Genomic DNA, 24697 nt, shown 5'->3' with positions numbered 1-24697 from the left:
TTCGATGTTTATGCTGTTCGATATTGTCATCTTTCGACAAGGTAATATAGATGCATCACTGATAATGATGTCCAGATAACTTCAACAATGTTCAAATTTGTGCAGTACAGGGAAAATATTAATGCCTATTGCACTTTAGAGATTTGTGGATCTCTATTACTTTGGGCAGTGTTAGACTGCTGCAATATGGGAAACAAAAATACATTGTTTTCAGTATGAGCATAAGAGATCTGGCCACAAAATAGTTAACTCAAGCTGCAGAAAAAAATGTAATAAGAGATGTGAAAATGACAGGTTGCATTGTGTGAGTGCTCCAAGGATTTTTTTACATACATATTGATTCTGGAAGGGTTTATGAATTGTGAATACATGCAAAGTTTCTTGCATACTAGACTGGTACTTATGTTTAAAAAGAAACTATGGAAACCAGAAGTAGGCTTATTAATTAACTTCAAACTTGGAATGCTTCTAACAGAAGTAGCTGCTTAAACAGAATGCCCAGTGTCATAGAACAGACTGTCAATCTATACTTTATTTAGTCAGTTTGCTGTTTTATAAATGGCAAGAATTCCACACATTGAAAATGAACTTACTGTGTACAATAATCTGATTAAAAGGCCTACCATCTAATAATACACCAGCTCTTTGCACTAGTTTATGCATGCAACAATTACACATTAGACAGCTACAGGAAATTAATATTAAGCCTTTAAAACTTTTAAAATTACTGTACCATTATTACTTTGTTTGGCTTGCTATGTGCTTAAAAATCTTTGCGTTAATGTACGTCTTAGGGACCGTAGTGAAAAGTAGAGAAATGTGCCCTTAAACATTCTAACTGGACTGGTGTAAACCTCTAAATGTTCAACAGTAATACTGTAATGTGTGAACATTCTGGTAAACGAAGAGTATGAGAAGAAACGAATGATGCTTACATCTGTATAGCCCTGCCACATTGCTACTTGCAGCCCCTGCAGGGTGACAATGAGGTGCTAAGGTAAAACATTGCAACATTATGTTTCCATGTGTTTTTTATTTTACACATAATAAACTTTAATATCATAATTCCATATGTTTTATGATTCAGTCCCTGCTCCACACTAATCAAGATTTCGATATGTTTCTCTCTACGTTTTGAACCAGCAAACCTGTATTTTTATCTGTATCTAACTTCAAAATACATTTTGAACCTAGTACTTACTTCTCTCCAGAAATACAAAGTAATAAATTCCAGTGGAACCAGAAAGGACTTCAGGGCACACAACAGTACTTCAGAAAATCCTCAGTGTACTGTTCACATAGTTTCATTAACCTTGTCTCTCCACTTCCTTACAAACTTAAACAAGTATATAAAAGAATAATTTAATTTGCTTCTGAGTATAACAATCAAACCCATCATTATCTCAGTTAATGAACATTTATTGGATAGAGTTCAGTCACTACATTAATACCTCTCCACTTGGCTCATTAACTTCTCTGTAACTCCAACTTTCTTTTCCTTTCTGGCAAAATTGGTTGGGCAACACCTCACTTCGGAATCTTAGAGAATATGCATTCCATCTTGTCCACTTCCCAAAACTGGTCAGCAAGAACAGTACTTCTAAGTTTTCCACTTGTGTTTGTAAACTTTGGAATAAGCCTCCTTACAAATAGGAAATGCACATGGCAAGCATATTTTCAAATTCCTTCTGGGCACCCATGTTTGTAACTATAGAATGTGTAATTGTGGAGTTGGCTAAATATACTGTAAAGAGTCATTAGCTAAGTTAATATCATTATAATGTTGTATCTTATATCGTTCCATTTATACAAAACTCTACAGATGTGTCACATACATACCCCAGTTCATTACCACTAAATGTGTAGCTCCTTTATGGTTGTTTACCTTCTCTGTCTATGTATAAGTAAGCTAGTCATCAAATTGCATGCCGTATTACCCCAGTAGTGATACCTATATTTTCTTTGCAGTTAATTTGTTTGTTTGTTATTTCAAATTTGTTTCGTTGAGGTACAGCACTAATCCCAATGGACCTTTTGTCAGGACAGTCTGGTGCTTACAAAACTTGGTTACTAAAAACAGATTACAATAAAGTGTAAAATGCTATTTTGAAATAAGCAAGTAGATGTAAATGATCAAGCATGGTAGAGCATGGGTGTCCTGTACATCACCATCCTGAATGGACAATGAATGTTCTCCAGCAGGGTGCCAAAATACAGGTAACACCTGCTCAAAAACAAGTCTGCCACTTCTCAGCGAATGAATGTTCTCCAGCAGGGTGCCAGAATACAGGTAACACCTGCTCAAAAACAAGTCTGCCACTTCTCAGCGAATGAATGTTCTCCAGCAGGGTGTCAAAATACAGGTAACACCTGCTCAAAAACAAGTCTGCCACTTCTCAGCGAATGAATGTTCTCCAGCAGGGTGCCAGAATACAGGTAACACCTGCTCAAAAACAAGTCTGCCACTTCTCAGCGAATGAATGTTCTCCAGCAGGGTGTCAAAATACAGGTAACACCTGTTCAAAAACAAGTCTGCCACTTCTCAGTGAATGAATGTTTTCCAGCAGGGTGTCAAAATACAGGTAATACCTGCTCAAAAACAAGTCTGCCATGTCTCAGCAGCATATTAGAAGACTAGGAAGCTCAGACAGTAAAAAAGCAGCAAATAACTGCCATAGTGAGCATAAAATTAAAAAAGTAAATAAAAGTTAAAAAAAACATAAAGAAAGGAATGTGTGTATGTATGTGTATGTGTGTGTGTGTGTGTGTGTGTGTGTGTGTGTGTGTGTGTGTGTGTGTGTGTGTGAGAGAGAGAGAAACAGAGGCAGTACTGACTGCACCAAGCAGTCCATCAGTGTGTATCCATTAAACAATTAAGAATAATGAAACTAAGTCTGGCATTATTGACTGACTTTAGTCCTCAGTGATTTACCAGATATTTATGCATTCTGTGAGGCTCAGCATACCTCTCAACTGTACAGAGTTTTGCAGAATGTCCAGATTTTTCTCATATTTATGTGCCATTTTTCATAAAATTGTGGATTTCTAGCACATTGGTGGCAAACCAATAGAGGATAAAGGTAGAAAATAATGACATACATTTGAGTTTCAGACTTCATACCTTTCAGAAAATTCATGCTAATGCAAAACCTGTTATTCTATCAACTTTTTAAGTTTATAAGAGAAATATTTAAAAATTGCTCCTATTTTTGGGCCTTTGTCCCACTTTTATTTATGGCTTTGTCCAGATTTCTTGATCTAAGAGTTTGAGAGGTATGAGGCTCAGTGCATATAGCAACATCAGAATGAGACATCTGAGGTGCATTCATTTAACAAAATAGCTATAACTCCTTTGTGTCTGCGTGTGTTTTTTTTTTGTATATGTGTTTGAGTCTGTCTGTGCTTCTGAATATGTGTGCATGTTTCTATGCATATGTGTATGTGTGCCAGCCTGTCTGTCTGTGCATCTGAATGTATGTGTATGTATGCCTGACTCTGCTACACCTTGCTGTGAGGGAAAGGTTAGTTTGCTTTTTATTTGTTGTATTACTTTATAGCCTTTTTCTATTTTGAATAATGTTATTTGTTTTATTTACCTTGTGTTTTACTTGCATTCTGCTTTTAACTGCATATTAAAACTTGAAAATAGACCACAGCTCTGTCTCTTGTGAGTCAGGCAGAAATTAATACAGGTCAGTAGAACAGGTCAGTTAAGGTTAATCATCTGTGAACTGAGGGGGTGGAGCTAGGAACTAAACCTTCTATTTAAGGGGTAAAATAAAACATGTCAGAGCTTTACTAAAAAGGCTCACCCTGATTCTGCTACACTTTGCTGTGAGGGAAAGGTTAGTTTGCTTTTTATTTGTTGTATTACTTTATTGACTTTTTCTATTTGAATACTGTGATTCATTTTATTTACATTGTGTTTTACTTATATTCTGCTTTTAACTGCATATTAAAACTTGAAAAGAGACCACAGCTCTGTCTCTTGTGAGTCAGGCAGAATGTTTTTCCACCCTCCCACCCAATTACTATAGTGTTCTTAAACACCACTGTCTTTCTAGTTGCCTTCCCCTTATGTTAATTTGACCATCTATCTCATTTCCTCTCTGTTTCTACTGGCTTGTGTGATTAAGAACACAATTATCAGTTTGTGAAATCACTCCCCTTCAACAATTTAAATGTATTGACCATCCTACTGTATTCCATAGTAACAGAATGCAAAAGTGACCACCCCCTTTCAATCTATCTTGCTGTTTTAAAAATAGTGACTCTCCACTAAAACGTAACTTTTTAGACAGGTAAAACTCAAGTTACCTACTTTCACATCTATCTCCTCTAGTGCACACTGCAGTGTTTAGGATAAACCATTTTTTTTCATCTTACCTTTAAGCATCCCTGTGACTAGCACTTGCTTTGAAATGTGCTGGAAAGCACTAGGAAGTCTTAAACTGATACAAGCACTCACCTCTCCTTGTTAATAAGGAGAAATTAATCATAGGCACTAAACAGCCTATAATTGCAAATTACCTTGCTATGGTAAGCTGTTGTACTTTACAAAAAAAAAAAAGCACCAAACCAGGCATATCCAAGGGTCAGCTTTCGGTGATTTCTCCTGTCCATCTGGTGAATCTGGTCATACTGGGGCAATGCAGCAATTGCCTCATGTACACAGACAACCCTCTCCTCCTACCACCCAACACTACAACCTGCGAGAGATGCACTTACATAGCCAACCTGGAAGCAAAGCTCTCTCCACCCAAGATTGTGCTAGGCAGTCAAGAGGAGAAGGTTAACACCCACACAACACCTCAAGCAACACATAGCCCTTTTAAACCCACACCACCAACACCCACACATAGCAACACTAAACCCACATAAGTGGAGGCCCTTAACAGTAACCTGCCCAGGCAACAAGGACCTCTGAAGCTGAAATGTAAACAAACACCAATCACAACCAAAGTGTCACATAGCTCACAACACCAGTGTGCCACCCAACAACAGCCCCTAAGGCAAGACAACATACCCAACACTTTAGTCATAGGTGACTCTATAGTCAAGCACACTGATGTCCCACTCACCAGGCTGAACAAGGAGAAAATTACAGTCAGCTGCCTGTCGGGTGCCAGGATCTGCCACATAACACATGCACTCAAGTCACTCCACAACAAGTACAAATATGACTCTGTCATTGTCTATGTTGGAGTGAATGACTTGAGATTTACCTCCCTGGACTACATGAAAAGAGACATGGAAGAGCTCTTGGATCATGTGGCCCAGGCAGGTATGACCCTAGCCCTGAGTAGCATCCTGCCTTCACCCAGAATGATACCACAGTATAAGGACAAAATGATTTACTTAAACAATTGGATAAGCTTCTGGTGTCATACAAGGGGGATCCAGTATTTGTCTGCCTGGGACGACATGATCGACAGACCACGATGCTTTGTCAGAGATGGTCTGCACCTGTCACCGCTGGGATTCAGGTTACTAGCTAAGGCTCTTGCCACCCCTATAGTGCCTTTTTTAGGCAAGTTTTAAAGGACAAAACCACCATTGTAACAGGTACAAGCATGGAAAATCTGAAGGTAATGCTACTCAATGCTAGAAGTCTAAACCTCAAAATGCACTCTCTCGAGGCACTCCTAAAAATGGAGAACATCGATATCTGTGCAGTAACTGAGTCCTGGTTCAAGGCTCCAGAGAGCACCCCTTCAATACCAGGCTACAACTCTTACCACACTTTTCGGCCACCAAACCAGGACCAAAACACTAAAGGTGGAGGAGTATCCATATTCATATTCCCCAGTAAGGAAACCTCCGTAAAAAAATTCTCCAAAGCCAACTTCATGCTGCTCAAGTCAGAAGTGACAAACTTCATGACACCCATGCAGACAGGGACTGAAAGTTTGACTGCTGAATCCTACACTAAGGCACCTTAAGAGTACATCCACTCAAGCATGAATCGTGCCATCCCCAATAGAACCAAGATGCTCTCCACCAAAAAAAAGGAAGCCAATCTGGTGGTCCCTTACCATAAACAAACTTTACAACAAAAGGAAGAAACTGTTGCAGAAAAGAGGAAAATCCCAGGATGCAAAAAACTCCCTTACCAGCCTTAGTAAGAAGCTGAGATCCCTCATAAAATCCTCCAAAGCTAGTTACGAAAATAAAATTGCCAAAGATTCCAAAGACAACCACAAGGCATTCTATAGCTATGCCAAGAATCTAAATGGCAATGCTCAGATCTGCTCTGAGCTACAACAGAATGGCATTAAATATACTGATCCCAAGGATATTGCCAAACCTCACCCCTCTCTCTCCCCCTAAAGGGCCCATCTCAATACTGAAAGATTGTCAAATTCCAGTAATAATGGCCGCACAGGTAAAAGAACGCACTCTCCAAAGCTAAGAATACAGCTTCCATGGGACCAAACGACATCCTAGGCTGTGTACTACATGAACTACAAAATGAACTGGTACCTCACCTAAGTGTCATGTTTAATCATAGCCTCACCTCAGGCTTCGTGCCCACTGAGTGGTGCACAGGTACAGTTATCCCACTCCACAAGGGGGATCCACCTCAGATCCCGGGAACTACCTCCCCATCAGTCTGATGAGCCTGATCTGCAAGGCCATGGAATGTATTATCATGGAACTTATAAACAAAGACATTGGCAACCTTCAAACACTGGACCCCACACAGTTTGGGTTCCTGAAGGGCCGATCTTGTCTCCTGAACCTGATTGACTTCTTTGAATTAGTCTCCAGAGCCACAGACAAGGGTGAGGTGGTCCACACACCCTATATGGACCTCGCCAGGGCCTTTGACACCATCCCCTACTCTGGAATCATAGATAAATTTACTAAGCTGGGCATTAATCCCTACATCACTCGATGGGTTGCCAACTGGCTTACTGACAGGACCCACACTGTAAAAGTAGCCGACTCCAAATCCAGCTCCAGACAAGTGACAAGTGGAGTACCTCAGGGTTCAGTCCTGGGACCACTTTTGTTTGGCATCTACTTCTCTGAAGTACAGGCTAACACTAAGGGACTCTGGCTAACAAAGTTCAAAGATGACTGCAAACTGGGAGCCATTATTGAATCCCCAAATGATGTGGATATTCTACAAAAGGACCTTACAGAAACAGATGCGTGGTGCCAGAGCCATGGGCTCAAGTTCAATGCCAAGAAATGTATAGTTATCCTCTTTGGGAAAAAAACATGTACCCATGAATTACCACATAGGTGGTAGTACACTAAACACTCAAAGTGTGATAAGAGACTTAGGGACACAGGTGGACAGTGGTCTCACCTTTGATAACCACATCACCACAATAGTCAGGAAATCTTTCAGTGTGGCACACCTCATCACTAAGGGCTTTTCATCCAGAAAACAGAGGTCATTGTCCCACTGTACTCATCCCTCATTAGACCCAATATAGAATCCAATGCCCCGTTTGGTATGTACCTCTCAAGACATCTGCAACAACTGGAAAGGCCGCAGAAATACCTCAGTAAAAGAATCACAGGCCTAAAGCAGGTGCCCTATGCTGACCGTCTAAAAAACTCCACCTATACTCTGTCGCATACCGTCTACTCAGAGGTGATCTCTGCTTAACATACAAGGCCATGTCAAACCCAGAGCTGTTGGACATGCTATACTTAAAGAAATCCCAATCCCTCAGAGACACACGCTCCAGAGATCTAAGCATTGTCATCACAATGAACAAAACATGCTGGAGGGATAGGTTCCTGACCCAGAGACTCCCCATACTCTGGAATAGACTGCCCATACATGTCAAGTAGAGCGCCTCTTTGGCCCTCTTCAAAAGGAACCTTGATGATTGGATGAGAGATAGGAAATTCACCCTGGGGATCATGTCAGTCGCCCTGCTAGACAGGGGTCCAAGGAAGTAAATACTGTGGGAAGAAATAGCCAGGGAATTGTTATGGCTAGGCTTGTATAGGCCCTAGGACCGATAGCCTAGTACCAGCCTATGAACCTATGAATAACAATTTTAATAAATACAGAATAATATTAATATGAAAACAGCATGTATACACTTTTAGGATATTTACATGAGAGAGGGATAAATGCTGGAAGAATGTAATACTAGGAAAAGAGGATAGAGAAAAGTGAGTAGATAATGAGGAAGTCAGTCAATGCTGGGGAGGTGGGTAGAGGGGAGGGCAATTAGTATGGGAATGAAAAGATGGACTAAGGGAGGAGGACGTACGAGGTAGGACAGAGGTTAATAATGACTTTAGTAATTAGGCATGTTATAGAAAAGGGTGATCATGGAGAGTAATATGATTTAAATGACAGCAGAAGAAGATGAAGACAAAGAGGAAGAAGAAAAGAGCATTTTGATTCAGTTTTAATGATTTTTTTAAATATGAGCCCTGGATTTTACAGTGGAGATTGGTAACTGAGATTTAAAGGACTGGACCTATTAGAGGGGTGCATATTAGCCTGCATGTTGAAGTTCTAATGGTTAGACCGTAAGAGAAAAATGTAAAGAATTAATTTTAGTAGCCTGAAGACAAGATATTCCAGCTGTAGTTTAGCCCACTGTTGAACTGGTAGCCATATTGATTTGCTAAAGTGAGACAACAGTGCTGTGTTCGAGGGGCAGGAGTAATAACTCTACAAAGTGTCAGTGCCTCAGCAAGCAGCACACTACTTTGCTGCTAGAAGATCAGAGGGCTTTGGGCACATTTTCCACCTCTGACATTGCAATGCAGCATAAGGGGAGTGGTGCGCTCCTGCATGGACATTTTACTGATGATACACTAAACCAAGGTTTCATCTGGCTAAGTTGGTAGTAACAGTTGGATATAAAGTAGTAAGCAGAAACAAAGCACCCTGAACCACTGCTAGGTAGGCAAACAAATTTATTAAGCCGAACAGTTCACTCGAAAAAATAACGCTGAATCAAATCACCATACGTTTTCGTCCACAACTTCATCAGATTACACTAATACATTCAGTTAACTGCTTTTATATACTCATCCAAATTTTAAAAAACAGCCAGTAAAAACAATCAGTGAAAACAATCATTGTACATAGAAATGCATTGAGTTACTGCCCTCTACTGACAAGGAGGATTATTACACATTAAAGTCACAATTTTGCTGATCTCATTTTTAATACAGGGCAAGTGAGATCATGTCATTTAAACCAGGAATTTACTGGCCTCCAACACCACTTGCCAGTATAATTCCCTGTATTCAACTAAAGTCTCCCACATACCGCCCTGGGGTCCTTTGGCACAACCTCTAATATAAAAACTGAAATTCAGCTTCAGGACAAGTTTTTGTGTGTTTGTACAGAGAATTTGTTTCACATTTTGCAATATCATAGGTGTGCTCATAAATTCTCTGCTTAACCTTTCTTTCACTCTTGCCAATGTAAAAGCATTACATTTTACATAACCCAACATAAATAATCCTTTGTGTTACAATTTGCAAAAGTTTTAAAGTTAAAATTTTATTATTTCTGGCAGGTAAAGTAATGGTATCCAGTAATCAAATAAGAACAATAATTACAAGCACCACATTTAAATACACCAGCTTTTTGTTTGTACATGCTAACCTGAATTCCTTTACTACCTCTTTCAAAATATCCTTCAGGGTGTTCCCTTTCCTATAAATATGTTTATTTCACCCTGGAAAATGTGATTTAAGTCAGAAACTTTAGAAAAGTTAATCCACTCTTTGTCAAAATTCTTGATCACACAGCTTGTCCATCATATGTGGTAATGATACCTGTCTGAATTCATTGTTTAACCCATCTACTTTCTTGTTTGTGACTTGTTGAGTTGCAACATCTTCAATTTACCAATACAGGGCAACCTTCCCTTCCTCCATCACGACTTCTTTGGAAACTCTATCAATGAGCTCTTCGGGTAGCCTCTATTCAGGAACATGCTCAGGTTTTTTCGTTACCATAACATGCATCATCAAGTCATTCTACAAGCCAAATTGCCCTTTATAACACTCCTTTTCTGGTGTGGAGTGCGAACTTGAGTAGTGCAGATAAGAATTAAAGGTCTCTTTCTATAAATTCTAGACTCAAAGCCATACTCAGTTTTAGATATGTTAACATCAAGTATTTCAATTCATCAGTAGTGAATTTGTGAGTGAATTTTAAAATTCTGTGGTAGCATTTAGGTATTCCACAGCTACCAAATTCATCTTGAGTGCCTGCCCAAACAAATGTCCAGAAATCCACAAACCACCAATATAGTAGTTTATGGAAGTTGTATGGTAGATTTCTGGACATTGTTTCTTATGGCAGGCACTCAAGATGAATTTGGTAGCTTTGGAATACCTAAATGGTACCACAGAATTTTAAAATTCACTCACAAATTCACTACTGATGAATTGAAATACCTTGATGTTAACATATCTAAAACTGAGTATGGCTTTGAGTCTAGAATTTATAGAAAAGAGACCTTTTCTAATTCTTATCTGCACTACTCAAGTTCGCACCCCCACACCAGAAAAGGAGTGTTATAAAAGGGCAATTTGTGCGCTTGTGTAGAATGACTTCTGATGATGCATGTTATGGTAACGAATGTAGAAACCTGAGAAACATGTTCCTGAATAGAGGCTACCCGGAAGAGCTCATTGATAGAGTTTCCAAAGAAGTCAGTGATGGGAGGAAGGGAAGGTTTGCCCCTGTATTGGGTAAAATTGAAGATGTTGCAACTCAACAAGTCACAAACAAGAAAGTAGATGGGTTAAACAATGAATTCGTATCAGGTATCATTACCACATATGATGGACAAGCTGGTGTGATCAAAAGAATTTTTGACAAAGAGTGGATTAACTTTTCTAAAGTTTCTGACTTAAATCACATTTTCCAGGGTGAAATAAAACATATTTATAGGAAAGGGAACACCCTGAAGGATATTTTTGAAAGAGGTAGTAAAGGGAATTCAAGGTTAGCATGTACAAACAAAAAAGCTGGTGTATTTAAATGTGGTGCTTGTAATTATTGTTCTTATTTGATTACTGGGGATACCATTACTTTACCTGCCAGAAATAATAAAATTTTAACTTTAAAACTTTTGCAAATTGTAACACAAAAGGGATTATTTATGTTGGGTTATGTAAAAATGTAATGCTTTTACATTGGCAAGAGTGAAAGAAAGGTTAAGCAGAGAATTTATGAGCACACCTATGATATTCGACAAAATGTGAAACAAATTCTCTGTACAAACACACAAAACTTGTCCTGAAGCTGAATTTCAGTTTTTATATTAGAGGTTGTGCCAAAGGACCCCAGGGCGGTATGTGGAGACTTTAGTTGAATACAGGAATTATACTGGCAAGTGGTGTTGGAGGCCAGTAAATTCCCTGGTTTAAATGACATGATCTCACTTGCCCCTGTATTAAAAATGAGATCAGCAAAATTGTGACTTTAATGTGTAATAATCCTCCTTGTCAGTAGAGGGCAGTAACTCAATGCATTTCTATGTACAATGATTGTTTTCACTGATTGTTTTTACTGGCTGTTTTTTAAAATTTGGATGAGTATATAAAAGCAGTTAACTGAATGTATTAGTGTAATCTGATGAAGTTGTGGACGAAAACGTATGGTGATTTGATTCAGCGTTATTTTTTCGAGTGAACTGTTCGGCTTAATAAATTTGTTTGCCTACCTAGCAGTGGTTCAGGGTGCTTTGTTTCTGCTTACTGGTTTGTTCTGCATCCTCCGTTTTTTGGATATAAAGTATCCCATGGCACTTAGCAACTAGAGTGGTGTTGCTTTATTTACACATTTCATATATACATTATTTACACATTTCTGTATCATAAATTTGTTCCATATATTTTGCATTCTGTCCTTTAAAATGTTTCATCTTAATTTGTCAGCATCCACAACCCTTCTGGCACAACGCTCATTTTTATTTCATCCATCACTTTTTAGTATACAATAGTTCTTCACATCTTCTTTTCCATATACACGATATTGCTTAAAGGAAAACTATGCCATTTATCTATCTCCACTTTAATATCCCTTTATACTTGCCATACAGTGCCATGTTCATGACTATTCAAAAATATTCCCATTTATGTGTATACACTTTATCTAGTACATCACATTTGTTATGGTCAGAAAATAAATATTGTGATGCTTGTTCAGCATTGCATATCTTACACACTCTCTTTTACATTACCTTATACTTCATACTACCTTTTAACAGACAATCTGTCCAAGAGAATTTGGCACACAAAAAAAACTTAAGAAAATCTTCTGATCCCTTTTGCCTTTCTTTTATTGCATTCTTTACATCATTCCCTAATCCTTCACAGAGATTAACAAAAAAAAAATATCTTCCATTATGTTCTCAACAACATTCTATCTTGAGAGGTTAAATAAATAAATAAAATAATTTCCTGATTTGGAACCGCCCCAACACAAATGTAAGTTGAGGAGCAAAAAACAAAGTCTTCTTTTAAACTGTAGCAACTGCTTGCTCCAAATCTATATTTCTGTCAAGCAGCTGGTGCAGTCCTTACTTAGAACACTAAAGATCCTCAGTTCTGAAGTCTCAGAACAGGGCTTATTAAAAAAGAAAAAAATATTGTCTCATTTTAAACTGTAGCACACTGGTTGCTAAATTTGTAGAAAGCATTCACTACAGTTTATGCCACACTCGGAGTGCTATAGTGCTTTGGTTCAGACTGCAAATACTGGCAATCAAATACAGGTAATACAATGAATGATTAGCTTCTGCCAATTGCGCCTCCCTAACACTTTGCTCCCAGGGTGGCTACCCCTTCATCATATCCTCGCTACCTTACTGTCTTGTCTGTACTTATTATAACTTCCCTTAGCCATAACTTTTTTTTGCTACTAGTACTACACCCTCTGCATAAGACAACATTAAAGATAATCTCACTCCATCTCTCACCCACATTTTGCCTCCACCAGATTAATAACACAATTTTGTATTACTTGCAGTCATAACCATCCCAAATAACTACATGCTCAACAGATACCCTTGCTTTACTCCTCTTATTATTTTTACCATATTCACTCATTCACCATCATCGATATCCATGGCATCTTGTAAACTGACCATACTGCATTCATCAGTTTCTTTCCAGCCCCATAGTCTTGCAAAATTTTCTACATTTCTTTATGGTTAAATACCATGTAACTCTGGAAGTTTGTAGTCTTAAACTCCTAATGACTGTATCCTGAGTGTTTTGACAAAACCAAGTTATAGCCTCACATTTCCAACAAATTTTTATATTTTTGGAGCCATGAAGGAAAAAAGCAAAACTGCAACTACGGCAACTAAAGGTCGGCACTGGACATAAAACAAAATAGTAAGAAAAATATCAGTCTGACTACTATGGCTAAAAGCATAAATCTTAAACTTTACTAACATTAAAAACAGGAATAAGCACTTTTGCATATTCAGTGCTTCATCAGATCTAATCCACAATTAAAAATGTGTAAAACACCAGTGAAAACATCTGAAAAATCCAGGCTCCCTCCCACTGAATAATCAACCAATAAAAAGAACAGGTGCTTTCGTAATATAAAAGTTGAATCATTCATGAAAAGTCATCTGATTTTCACAGAGATATACCCCTTCTCTTTCATAGGTCCCACTTAAAATGAGCCTCCAATCAATTAAAAAAAAAAATCCATGCCCCTTTAGGGCAGGTTAGAGAAGAACATTGTAGTACAAAAATGTCCCACTCATCACAAATATACAATAAATTTTACAGAGTAATCTAAGCCTTATCAGGATAAGTCTAGAGGAAACAATGAAAAAGAGGAAGGCGGATCATCCTCAAAAAAGTCATTGAATCACAGAAAATATATACATCAATTCTCTTTATTGATTTCAAATGGGCTGGACATCCAGTTAATGAAAACGTCTATGCCCCCATAAGAGTAGATCTAAGGGGAACATTGCCATTCAATCCTGGTAGTTTATCTGCTTGTAGAGTACAGATTCAATTCATCTCTGCTACCTCCATTCCATTAATAAAATCACCACCTCATATAGGCCTGTTAATAATCTGAAGTACCATAAATTTGAAATCATGATCATTTATTGAAACATGTTTTGCCATTGCATTGTTCAATTCCTTCCATTTGATACCATCCATATGCTGTAAAATCCACTCCTTAAGCATTCTGTTGGTCTTCCCAACATAGAAACTAGAGCATTTGTTGCAAATGGCAATATACTATATACTATACTCTTTTGGTAGTACAACTGTCACTTGAGGGAGGCATTGTTTCTAAAACAAAAATGAGGCTGTTCAACTGTTTTCTTAATATTTTCATCTGAAGTAAGGATCATCCAATTGTTTCTAACTGTATCACAAATATATCTAATATCGCTTGAATAAGTGAGTGTTAATTTGACCTGTGAATTCCTAGTTGTCTGCATATGCAAAGCTCTCAAACAGTTCATATTCATCCCAGAAAAATAATATCTCCCTTTCATCACTCTTAAATAATTCTTCAGTTCTGTGGATGATCTTATTATTTCTTTCTCTCTATAGCCTCTAATGCGAAAATCCTCCTTCAAATTCTCTCAGCATTTAAAAATTTATTCTCCTGTGTGTGTGAGTGTGAAGTCTGGATAAACTGTCCTTTTCGGACAATCTTGAACACAAATCCAGGATGCATGCTGGTCTGATGTAATAGCTTATTTTTCCAACAATCTTTATGATACAGCTGCATCTCAAAAATACCATCATCTTTCAAATACAGCTGAGCATCCAAAAAGTCTATTTATGAAGACAATCAATTCATTGTAAACTTAAGAAATGAAGTGGTGTTTTCAAAATAGGTAATAAACTTTTCAGTTGCTCCACACCACCCTTCCAAAGAAGAAAGACCTCTTCCGTGAAGCATTTGTAGTAGATAATATAGTGTTTGAATATATTCTCACTCAAAACATATGCCTCTTCCCATTTAGCTAGAACAAGATTGGTATAGTTGTTGGCACATGGAGTGCCCATAGCTACATCTAGTTTTTGTACGTATAACTTCTCATCAAATACAAAAGCATTGTTGTCTAGAATCAATTCTAGCAACATACTAATCACAGTAATCATATTGTTATCATATCCACTGTTCTCAGAAAGAGATGTTCTAACAGGTTCAATGCCATAATTATTTGGAATCATGGTGAATAAACTTTGTACATTGTGTTGCCATATGAAAATCAGAACCTTCTTTCAGCTTGAATATATACCTTTTTATATCTTCCTTGTGTACTACTCACCAATAGGTTAAAATTCTGTGAAGTTGTTTCATTGTTACATGAACATTACATAATTTCTTCTTTCTTTCTTTAAGCATTCGTTATTTATGTATTTTCATATTATTCTCTTTACCGTTTTCTTCTTTTACCATGTCTTCATTTTCACCTATTACTGCCCATACTGCTCTATTGTCTGAGTAATTTGCCATCTCTCTATCTTGCTTCTTTTATACATCATCAGAATATAACACAAAATATGAGACCGTAAATTCCACATTTTAAACATAAACTAACGTTCTTTTCCTAACCTTAACTTACCATTCTTCATTCGTTCCTTAATTGTTTTAATATCTTATGTAATTTTACCTTTCTCTTCTTTAAATTGAAATTATCAGATAAGATTAACTATATTTTCTGTCACCTTCATTTTTGTGCATACAGTGCAGTACTACAGTTACTCTTATTGCTTCATTGTTATTTCTATATCATTTATCAACATTCTTTTTGATATTGTTACTGTTACATCGGGTATTTTAATCTCTTCATTTTAACTAACATTGTAGCCCCAGAGTGCATATCTTTCCCTATTATCTGCACTATTGCCTTCCCCACATTATGTCAAAATTCTTCCTTTTGCTTATTTCCTCACATCTTACATCTACTTAACAAATTATATCTGCAAATGTTTTTACACCAATAAAAGACCACCATTCTTCTCACTTAATTGTAATACTGTTTAACGATTAATGACACCAAATAATGCTAACCTTTTCCATTTTTGTATCATTTTCCCTCCATCTTTACTATTCCTTTTTCTTCTCCTTACTGTACCCCATTCAGAGTTTAATACCTGTCTCTCAGTTTCAGAACTATATCTCCATTCTTCATCTTCTTCAGTTTCCAAAGCAGTTGTTTTCCACCAATACACCCTTCTCTCTCTGTTCTGTGTTTCCTCCTTTTATGACCCTTCTCTTTCTGAAATATGCTCTGTTTCTCTTACTAGATCCTGAGTAACTTATCTCATTTCCTCTGTTTCATTTATCGCCTCCTTTTCTAACATTTCCCTTACCTCTGACTGTCACTCCTTACTAAATTCCTTTCCTCTACTACTAACTGATTATCAAACTATTAATGATTATCACTTCTATGCTTCCTACAACTAAGCTTGCAGTTCATCCTTGAGTTTTCATATTTACCACATTGCACACATCTTCTTTTAGTACATTCTTGTATTAAGTGTGACCAGCCACCACAAAAAAAGTAGGTTGGCCCCAGTATTTAACATAATTCCTTATAACCCCAATGCTCCCTCAAGTCCACACTTTTGTTTTATCTATCTCCATTTTACTTCATGCACCCTTTGAAAAACAAACAACAAACAGACCTTTCAATGCCACTTCCTTTCCTTGTTGAACTGGTTCTTCTATGTTGCTTGAACCCCTGTTGTGGAGTGCACCCTTAGAACCATCTAGTCCACTGGCTGTACATGCTCCTTTTGTACTATTTTCAGTCTCTTCCAGTGGCTTTCCAACTCCTGCCTATTTACTTGGATTCACCTCATCTTCTCCAAACTTATTGTCCATGACCTAACACCACTTCATCACCTGTGATTTGCTGGGTTCCTCTTCATTCAGCATGTTTGTTAAAACTGATGTTCTAATCCTCCAGAAACCATAACATTTACTGCTTCTCCGTTTTCCTTCTGCATACCAGCATTTTGGTTATGATCTCCGTAGTACTTCTTGATTCTATGCTGCTGCTGTCCTTCTCTCCTGTGATTTTTATCCCTCCACCATTACCTAGTGATTTGAAAAAAAGTGGGTGAATTTCCCTGGTGCCCTGGCCAAATGTCCCATTCTTAGTACGAATATCACCTTGCATCTCTCCTGAAAAGAGGCTTCTGACCTAGTGTGTCTAACCTGGTTAACAAAGGATAAATAAATAAAATAATCAAGATTTAATTACTTATCGTTTGGAGAGTAGTAAGATTTATATTTGATCTTAGTGAGGCTGTGTATCTGATTTTGGAAAAAAATGTTCGTATATATTTCTTGTTACTTAACTTGATGTTTTCCTTTTCAGACATTGCTTCCGCCACTGGTAGCATGCATCCATTGTGATTACTTGTTTTTGTAGTCTATGTCATTCTGTTTTTTTTTTTCAAAATTGCTTCTGCTATTATGAATTTTGCAACACTGTTTTGGAGTTGCTCACCTTTTTTTATGAACCTATGTAGGAAATTCACCCCGGGGATCACGTCAGTCGCCCTGCTAGACAGGGGTCCAGGGAAGTAAATATTGCGGGAAGAAATAGCCAGGGAATTGTTATGGCTAGGCTTGTATAGGCCCTAGGGCCGATAGTCTAGTACCAACCTATGAACCTAACAAATGTAAATAAATAAATAAAAATACACACCTTCTCTCTCTCTGTCTATATATATATATATATATATATATATATATATATATATATATATATATATATATATATATATATATATATATATATATATATATATATATATATTTCTACAACTACAAAATGAAGCTATGTGAAATTCTTACCAAAGAGGGAGAGGATCCTAAGCAGGAAGATGAGTGGACTTCTCACAGACATTTGTCTGGCTTGGTTTTTCCAATAGATAATGGTCTTCTATATGTGGGTAATGCCTGCATTTCACTATTGCACTGCTAGCATCTATTATTGTATTCCTCATATTAAAGCAGTGTTACCTCATGCCATGCTCTGTTTTTCCTACAGAAACCTATAACAAAAAGTGAACTTCAGTGTAATTACTTATAATCATAAAATTGTACATTAACATATGGCAGCAGGTAGGTCATCTAGAATAGTTATTCAGGGGGTATGGCAGGAGCGTATTTGTCCTGCTGTAATACTGTCCTGATGTCCTACTGTTACAGCAAGTAGTTCATACAACTGATCTCGCTTACTGTAAGGACTCTTGAAGCAGTATAAAAACAGGCAGAATCCTAAGCAGCACTCTAGGGAGTATCCACAAACAGAACACACAGTTGCAGGAGATTGATAAGTCATAAAAACCACAAACCATAACCCTAAAAGTCCCTTCATTCCATGGAGTATGTGCATACACTCCAGCGTATGTGCAACTGGCCAAGTATAGGGTTGGTGTGCAAGGGAAATCCTTCACCATCTTCTGGAGTTCACAAATGTCTGACTCGTGTTTTAAAGTGTGCAGGTGAGGCTGACACATATGGAGACCTAAGTGCAAATTAACTGCACCAAACAAATAGACTTGCCCGGGTCTATGTTAAATGTTCGAACATCCAAAATGTCTAACATTACATGGCCAAGACCAAATGTTCGACATTTGGATGTTCGAACATAAAAAAAAAGGAAAACCCAGAAAAAAACACTTTAACAGCTGTGCCCCCCACACCCCCCTACTTGAATATACCAACTCCGAGACCACACTTCAGTGCAGAAAAGGGAAATTCTCCCTATCTGCACGATACAGTGCCGTTGAAAGTCTATCTTTGAGCACTCAAAATTTTGAACGTTTGGTCTCGACCATGTAACATTCGAAATTTTGAAGGTTTGAAGCTTTGACAGGTACCCGACTTGCCCAGTGTTCTTGGAATACTCATGTTGTGTGTAGTGGAGCATGTCTGAACAACAACAGCATAAAGACATTGAAGATTGTGTCAAAATGTTTATAAATACATAGCTGCATCAGAGCCTGTGTTGGCAGGTGTACTAAGTGACAAGCACACTCTGTTGTGTCCTCAACACAATGATGCAATGGCTTTCCAGTCTGTGAAAAGCATAGCAGTATCAGATCACTTTTGTTAACGTACTATGCAAATGACCCCTACTTTGCTACCATAGCAAAGGATGCTGACACATTTAAGAACCACTTCAATCTGTGACTGTAGAACAGTTAATAGTGTCATACTATCATCCACCTGTGCTATAACCTGCTTATAGCAGTCATAATGTTATCAAAATACATAGTGGGCTATAGACACCTTGTATGGTCAGTAATAGCTGGACACAAATGCATATACATATGGGGTGCTGCAGGTCCCTGTATAAGATTCAAAGCTTACTGCATACTAGAATGCTCTAGCTGTGCTCACTCAGTGGATGACATGATTATTGCTCTCATTCTATGTATCTGTGTCATCTGGTCAAGCATTCTTCTGCTCCCCTTTGGAAGACAGGCATATCTTCTGCAAATCACTGCAAGGTTATTTCTAGAGTACACAACATATTTAGTGTCTGTTTTGTGCTTGTATTTCAACATAACAGGCAGGTATACAAACAGCAATAAGCAGGGTATAATAAGCTTAACAAAAGGAATCTACAACATAGTCAGATAATACTGTCTCCCAGATGGGCACAATATTTATTGCACTCTCTGCAAGGTCCATGCCCCTAGTGTATGTAGTTTGAGTTTATGTGTGTGCGTATATGGAACAACATTTTGGCTATTCATTTATAACATCAGTGCTGATGCCAAGCTCACCTGTAACCCACACTATACATAACCCACTTATAAGACTTTCTACTATATTGGTGAATCTGTCTACCCTTCATTAATTCAGCATGGTGAATAATGAAGATGGAATTATCTGCCCTATGAAACCTGACCTGCTTGTGGACTGGACATATAATTTGCAGTGTTTAGTGAATAAATTATATATATATATATATATATATACTGTGTTAAAACATTATTAAAATATGCATCAGAGAAGTCAGCAGTGCTTGGCAGAATGTACCTTAATAATGCTTATCAGTATTTGTTATGTTTTTCGTAACATAAAGCAATGCAGTGGCAATCCACTTTGATAAATCCTGTATAGATCAACAACTGATTGATGTTCTTTACATCTTTAGTTCTGTCTGTCATGTGGCCACACATGTCTATGTATGCAGAGATTCACATGTACTTGTTGCCTGCACCATTCATGAGGAGTATTTGAGTTAGGCAAATAAACAATACATGGTAGCTTTCTGTGCGGAGTCTGCATGTCCTTCCTGTGGTCGCGTGGGTTTCCTCCGGGTGCTCCGGTTTCCTCCCACATTTGAAAGACATGCAGTAGGTGGATTGGACACTCTAAATTGCCCCTAGGTGTGAGTGTGTGCATGTGTGTGCCTTCTGTGTAAGGTTGGGTGCTGGGCTGGCAACTCGACACCATAAAACTCCACTGCCAATCATGAGCGGACAGATGATCCACTGTGGTGACCCCTAACCGGGAAAAGCTGAAAGAAGAAGGAGGTAGTACTGTTGGCTCATTGGCTCATGTCTGCAAGGGCCATCTACAGTTGTAAAAATACAGAATTTACAGAAGACCGAAAATGCCCCTTTGGGTAGTAAGGACGAAGACACCTCATACTGATCAGAATGACAGACTAGGAGAAGGCATGAGAAAAAGGCTAACAATGAGTGCTAAAGGTAATTGTGTATAATAGGGAGGACTTTTTACAAGCATTTATTTTATAAAATGACTTATGCAGTGAAAATTTCAGGGTACATGCAGCTGACTTTGTTGAATTTACATTGAGGCTTTTATATAGCGGTGTAATATACAAATAAGAAATTATTGCAGAAGAAATTATTTTATTGTCAAAGTATTGAAACAATCAGTGTAAGATGAATGCATATATACAAAACAGTGTAGTTAGCCATATGAATGCATCTTCTAATAAAAAGAGAACTATGTACTAATCATAAAAGTAAAACAGCAATGCTAAACATTTTTTATAAAAACGATCGGCTTAATGAAAATCTGCAGTAACACCTGCATTAAAATGTAATGACTAAATGTTGAAACAAATAGATTAGTGAATTTTGGAACATAGCAAATGGCAAAAGAAATGTTCAGTTTTCACATACAGAAAACACAGTTTTGCATGGAATTATTGTTTATGTATTGTGACTATGTAAAAACAATCAACATTTCAAACGAAAGACTTTTAATGCATATTAATTGAATATGAAGCTGTATGGAGGCATTTGTATCACTGTAAACTACTTATATTAATAAAAAGGAGGAATAAATGTTTACAAACAAGGACAGGGATTTTAAAATAGTGTGAAGAGACTCTCATCAAAAGGGGACTGAAGGGGCTGATTAGACCCTCCAGAATGGATTGAATGGACTATAAGGCTCCTGCCTAGCCTTGGGATGTGTGACTATCACCCATACCAGAGTGACTGGGGAGACAGCATGCAGGTAAAAGACAGAGTGGGCAAATTTCAGGGAAGTTCAGCTTGACTGAGGATAGTGGGTGAAGATAAAAACAATAAAATAAGATCAGGTCCAAAATGACAAGTTTTTCAAAAATCATGCATGGATAAGTGCTTAAATACTGACTTGGATGTGGTATGAAAATGTTTACAGTTTTAAAATGTGTGAGCATCTAGGATATGTTAATGATTTTGAGAAGAGAAGAGAACATAACTTGTCTTTACAAAGTGAAGCTACATTATTTAGTAACTGATATTTCAAAAGGATAAGAAAGTACCAATGTTCCCAGCCCCATGGCACAGAGCAACAAAACTCTGCTCTACCTAAGATGACCTGTGCTTGAGTAGCAGTATGGATGCTGGACACACTGGGTAGGGGAGGGTATAAATTAATGACTTTATTGAAGGAAGGAGACAGCTAACTCACAACATGGAGGCCAGCATACCCACACTGTATAGTGTTGGGCTGCTAAGTCATCAGGAGATTAGACGTGCTGTAGCATCCATGCATCTCCTGAGTGCAGCAGTTGTAGAGCATATAAGTAGTCAAGAGGACATGGGTAGTCTGCAGGACTTGCAGCCTGGCCTAGTCTTTAATACTTAATACTCACTCAACTCCATTGGTGAACAAAGGCGTTCACTAAGATGGGGGAATGAATGGGTCATTTGGGTGTAGGAAGAGGTAGCCAGTGGGCAGAGCCTGAGTTTTACCCTTAAAGACATAAAGTATTAGTGTTGCTAAACGGCACTAAAAGTTGCAATGTACTGCATATTTGGATAACATTAACTAAGCCATCTCTGAAATCATTGCAACACATGGCAGAGGTGTGTAGATTAGTTGAAATTTGCTATTTTCAAGAAAAACTGATAGATGTACCAACTGATGATTGTTTGTGTGTATTAAATGTTTTGAATATACACAAAAAGTCTGCTTTCTAAGGAAGGTTTAATACATAAGGAAGCATTAGATACAACATATTAATGATCCCCTTGAACTATAACATGATAAGGCAGAGAGTACTATTAAGACTCCTAACTGAAGCTCTTAAGATGCAAGCATATTTAGACATAACAGGCTGTCACATAAAGCTGACATGAGCTCATTTGATCAAAAAAGGTTGCACTTAACATTGTAAAAAGAGCCACAATGACAGAATGCGCAACTGGAACAGTAATAGGAAGAAAGTTCATAGCAGATGTATGTTGAAGTGTAATCACAATATTTGCATGAAATAGTTACCACTGAAAGTGAATATCATCAGACAAAAATGAAAGCAAGTAACAGAAATTAATTATATGACTCTATAATGCATTGGTACCCATCTGGTCAACAGATCTACTGACTGAATTAAAGCCCTGCATTGTACAGGGAAAAATGCTCAGGCTTGGGATAGCAGCATATATGCATTATAAACTATAAATCATTAAAAATATGCAGTGATAAGTGTCTTAGCTGAAAGAAAACTGTCAACTGTCAATCAAAACTTGATGGGCCCCAATGATATTCCAGAATGTCTCCTAAACAGTCTGAAATATGACCTATCAGGGTCACTGGAGTCACCTTTCAACTATAGCCTCCAAACAGGCATTGTGCCATGTGAATGGAGGGCAGCAACAGTTATCCCTTTACACATGGGCTGGCCATCAACAGATTCTGGGAACTAAAGACCTATTAGCCTGACTAGTCTGTTCTGCAAAATCATCTACTTCTTGGAAGTCAAGGCCAATATCAAGGGCCTCTGGCTGACCAAGTCAGATGATTGCAAACTAGGAGCAGTGAGTGAATCCACCCAAGACACAAACATCTTGCAGGAAGGTTTAACACAGATAATTGACTGATGCCAAAGCCTGGCTTAAAACTCAGTGCTAAGAAATGCATAATATTACCTTTTGGGAAGTCAGCCACCTTGGAAAACTACTTCATCAATAAAACTTCACTAAGAGTAGACCTAGTAGTCAGGAACTTGAGGACATATGTAACCTGGCTTCTGAACAACATGTGTCTAAGGTAGTAAGAAACTCATTCTATGCCACTCAATTTATAAGTAAAGGCATAGAACTGAGGTCCAGGCTGGTTATCCTGGCACTTTATTCAGCCCTCCCCTTTGGTATGTACCAGACCAGGTACATGCAACAACTGAAACGTCCACAGAGGTTCATCAAAAAAACAATACAATGCATAAACAAAATGTCCTTTGCATATTGTCTCAAAGTCCTATCTCTGTTCTCTGTTTTCTACATACTGTTGAGAAGTGATCTATACCTGACATACAAGGCACCCTTGGTCCCCACTCTGCTAGACCTTTTCCATATCTGCAAAATTAACATTCTCAGAACTACTAAAACTGTCACCTTCAAGCTGCAAGAAACTTGAGGAAATAAGTAGCGTAGTTCTAGTTTGCCTGGAAAATAGTCTTTGAGCAGGTGATCCAAGAATATCATCATGGGGGCATGTTTCTGGGATTAAGTAAATTCCAGAATACTTCAGTATTGATACACTTTGACCTTTCAAGTAACTGCTTTGCACTCTGTACTGCTCGTTCAGCTAGACTGTTGGGCTAAGGATATTCAGGACTACTAGTGATATGCACAAAGGCCTTTTCCTTTGCAAATTTCTGAAACAACTGGCTAGTGAATTGAGTACCATTGTCAGAAAAAAAGATTGTGTGGACTACCATGAACTTTCAGCTTAGTAATAACAGTAGTTCAGGATAAGTTTGGTAGTAAATCAATATCAAACCAATTTGAATAAGAGTCTACCAAAACTAAGCAGTGTTGATTGTTCCACTCAAAGATATCAGTTGCTACAGTAGACCAAGGTAGTTCAGGAATTGGATTTAGCTGAAGCGGCTCTCTGTAAATGCGATCTAGTGCTATTGCATACTGAACAAGAAGAAAGAACTCTATCAATGTCTTTTGATAATATAGGCCAAAATACCAATTCTCAGGCTCTTCTCTTAGTGGATGTGGATCCTGGTTGACCTCAATGCAAAATCTGAATATATTCTTGTTGTAAGGAAGCAAAAATAAGAATTTTAGGACCTTTGAAAATAATGCCATCGTCCATCAACAATTCACCTGTGTAAGGAAAATATGCTTACACCTCTGGTGATACAATAGATTGCTTTGACAGTCATCTGACATTAATATGATGACTGAGCTTCTGTGAAATTGGATCAGTCTGAGTGTGATCTCTCATCACATG

The sequence above is a fragment of the Protopterus annectens genome, chromosome 6.part0 (genome assembly GCF_019279795.1).
Source record: "Protopterus annectens isolate FY-2018-M chromosome 6.part0, PAN1.0, whole genome shotgun sequence".
Classification (NCBI taxonomy): domain Eukaryota; kingdom Metazoa; phylum Chordata; order Ceratodontiformes; family Protopteridae; genus Protopterus; species Protopterus annectens.
The sequence above is the reverse complement of the archived record's forward strand: the minus strand, read 5'-3'. Positions refer to the sequence as shown.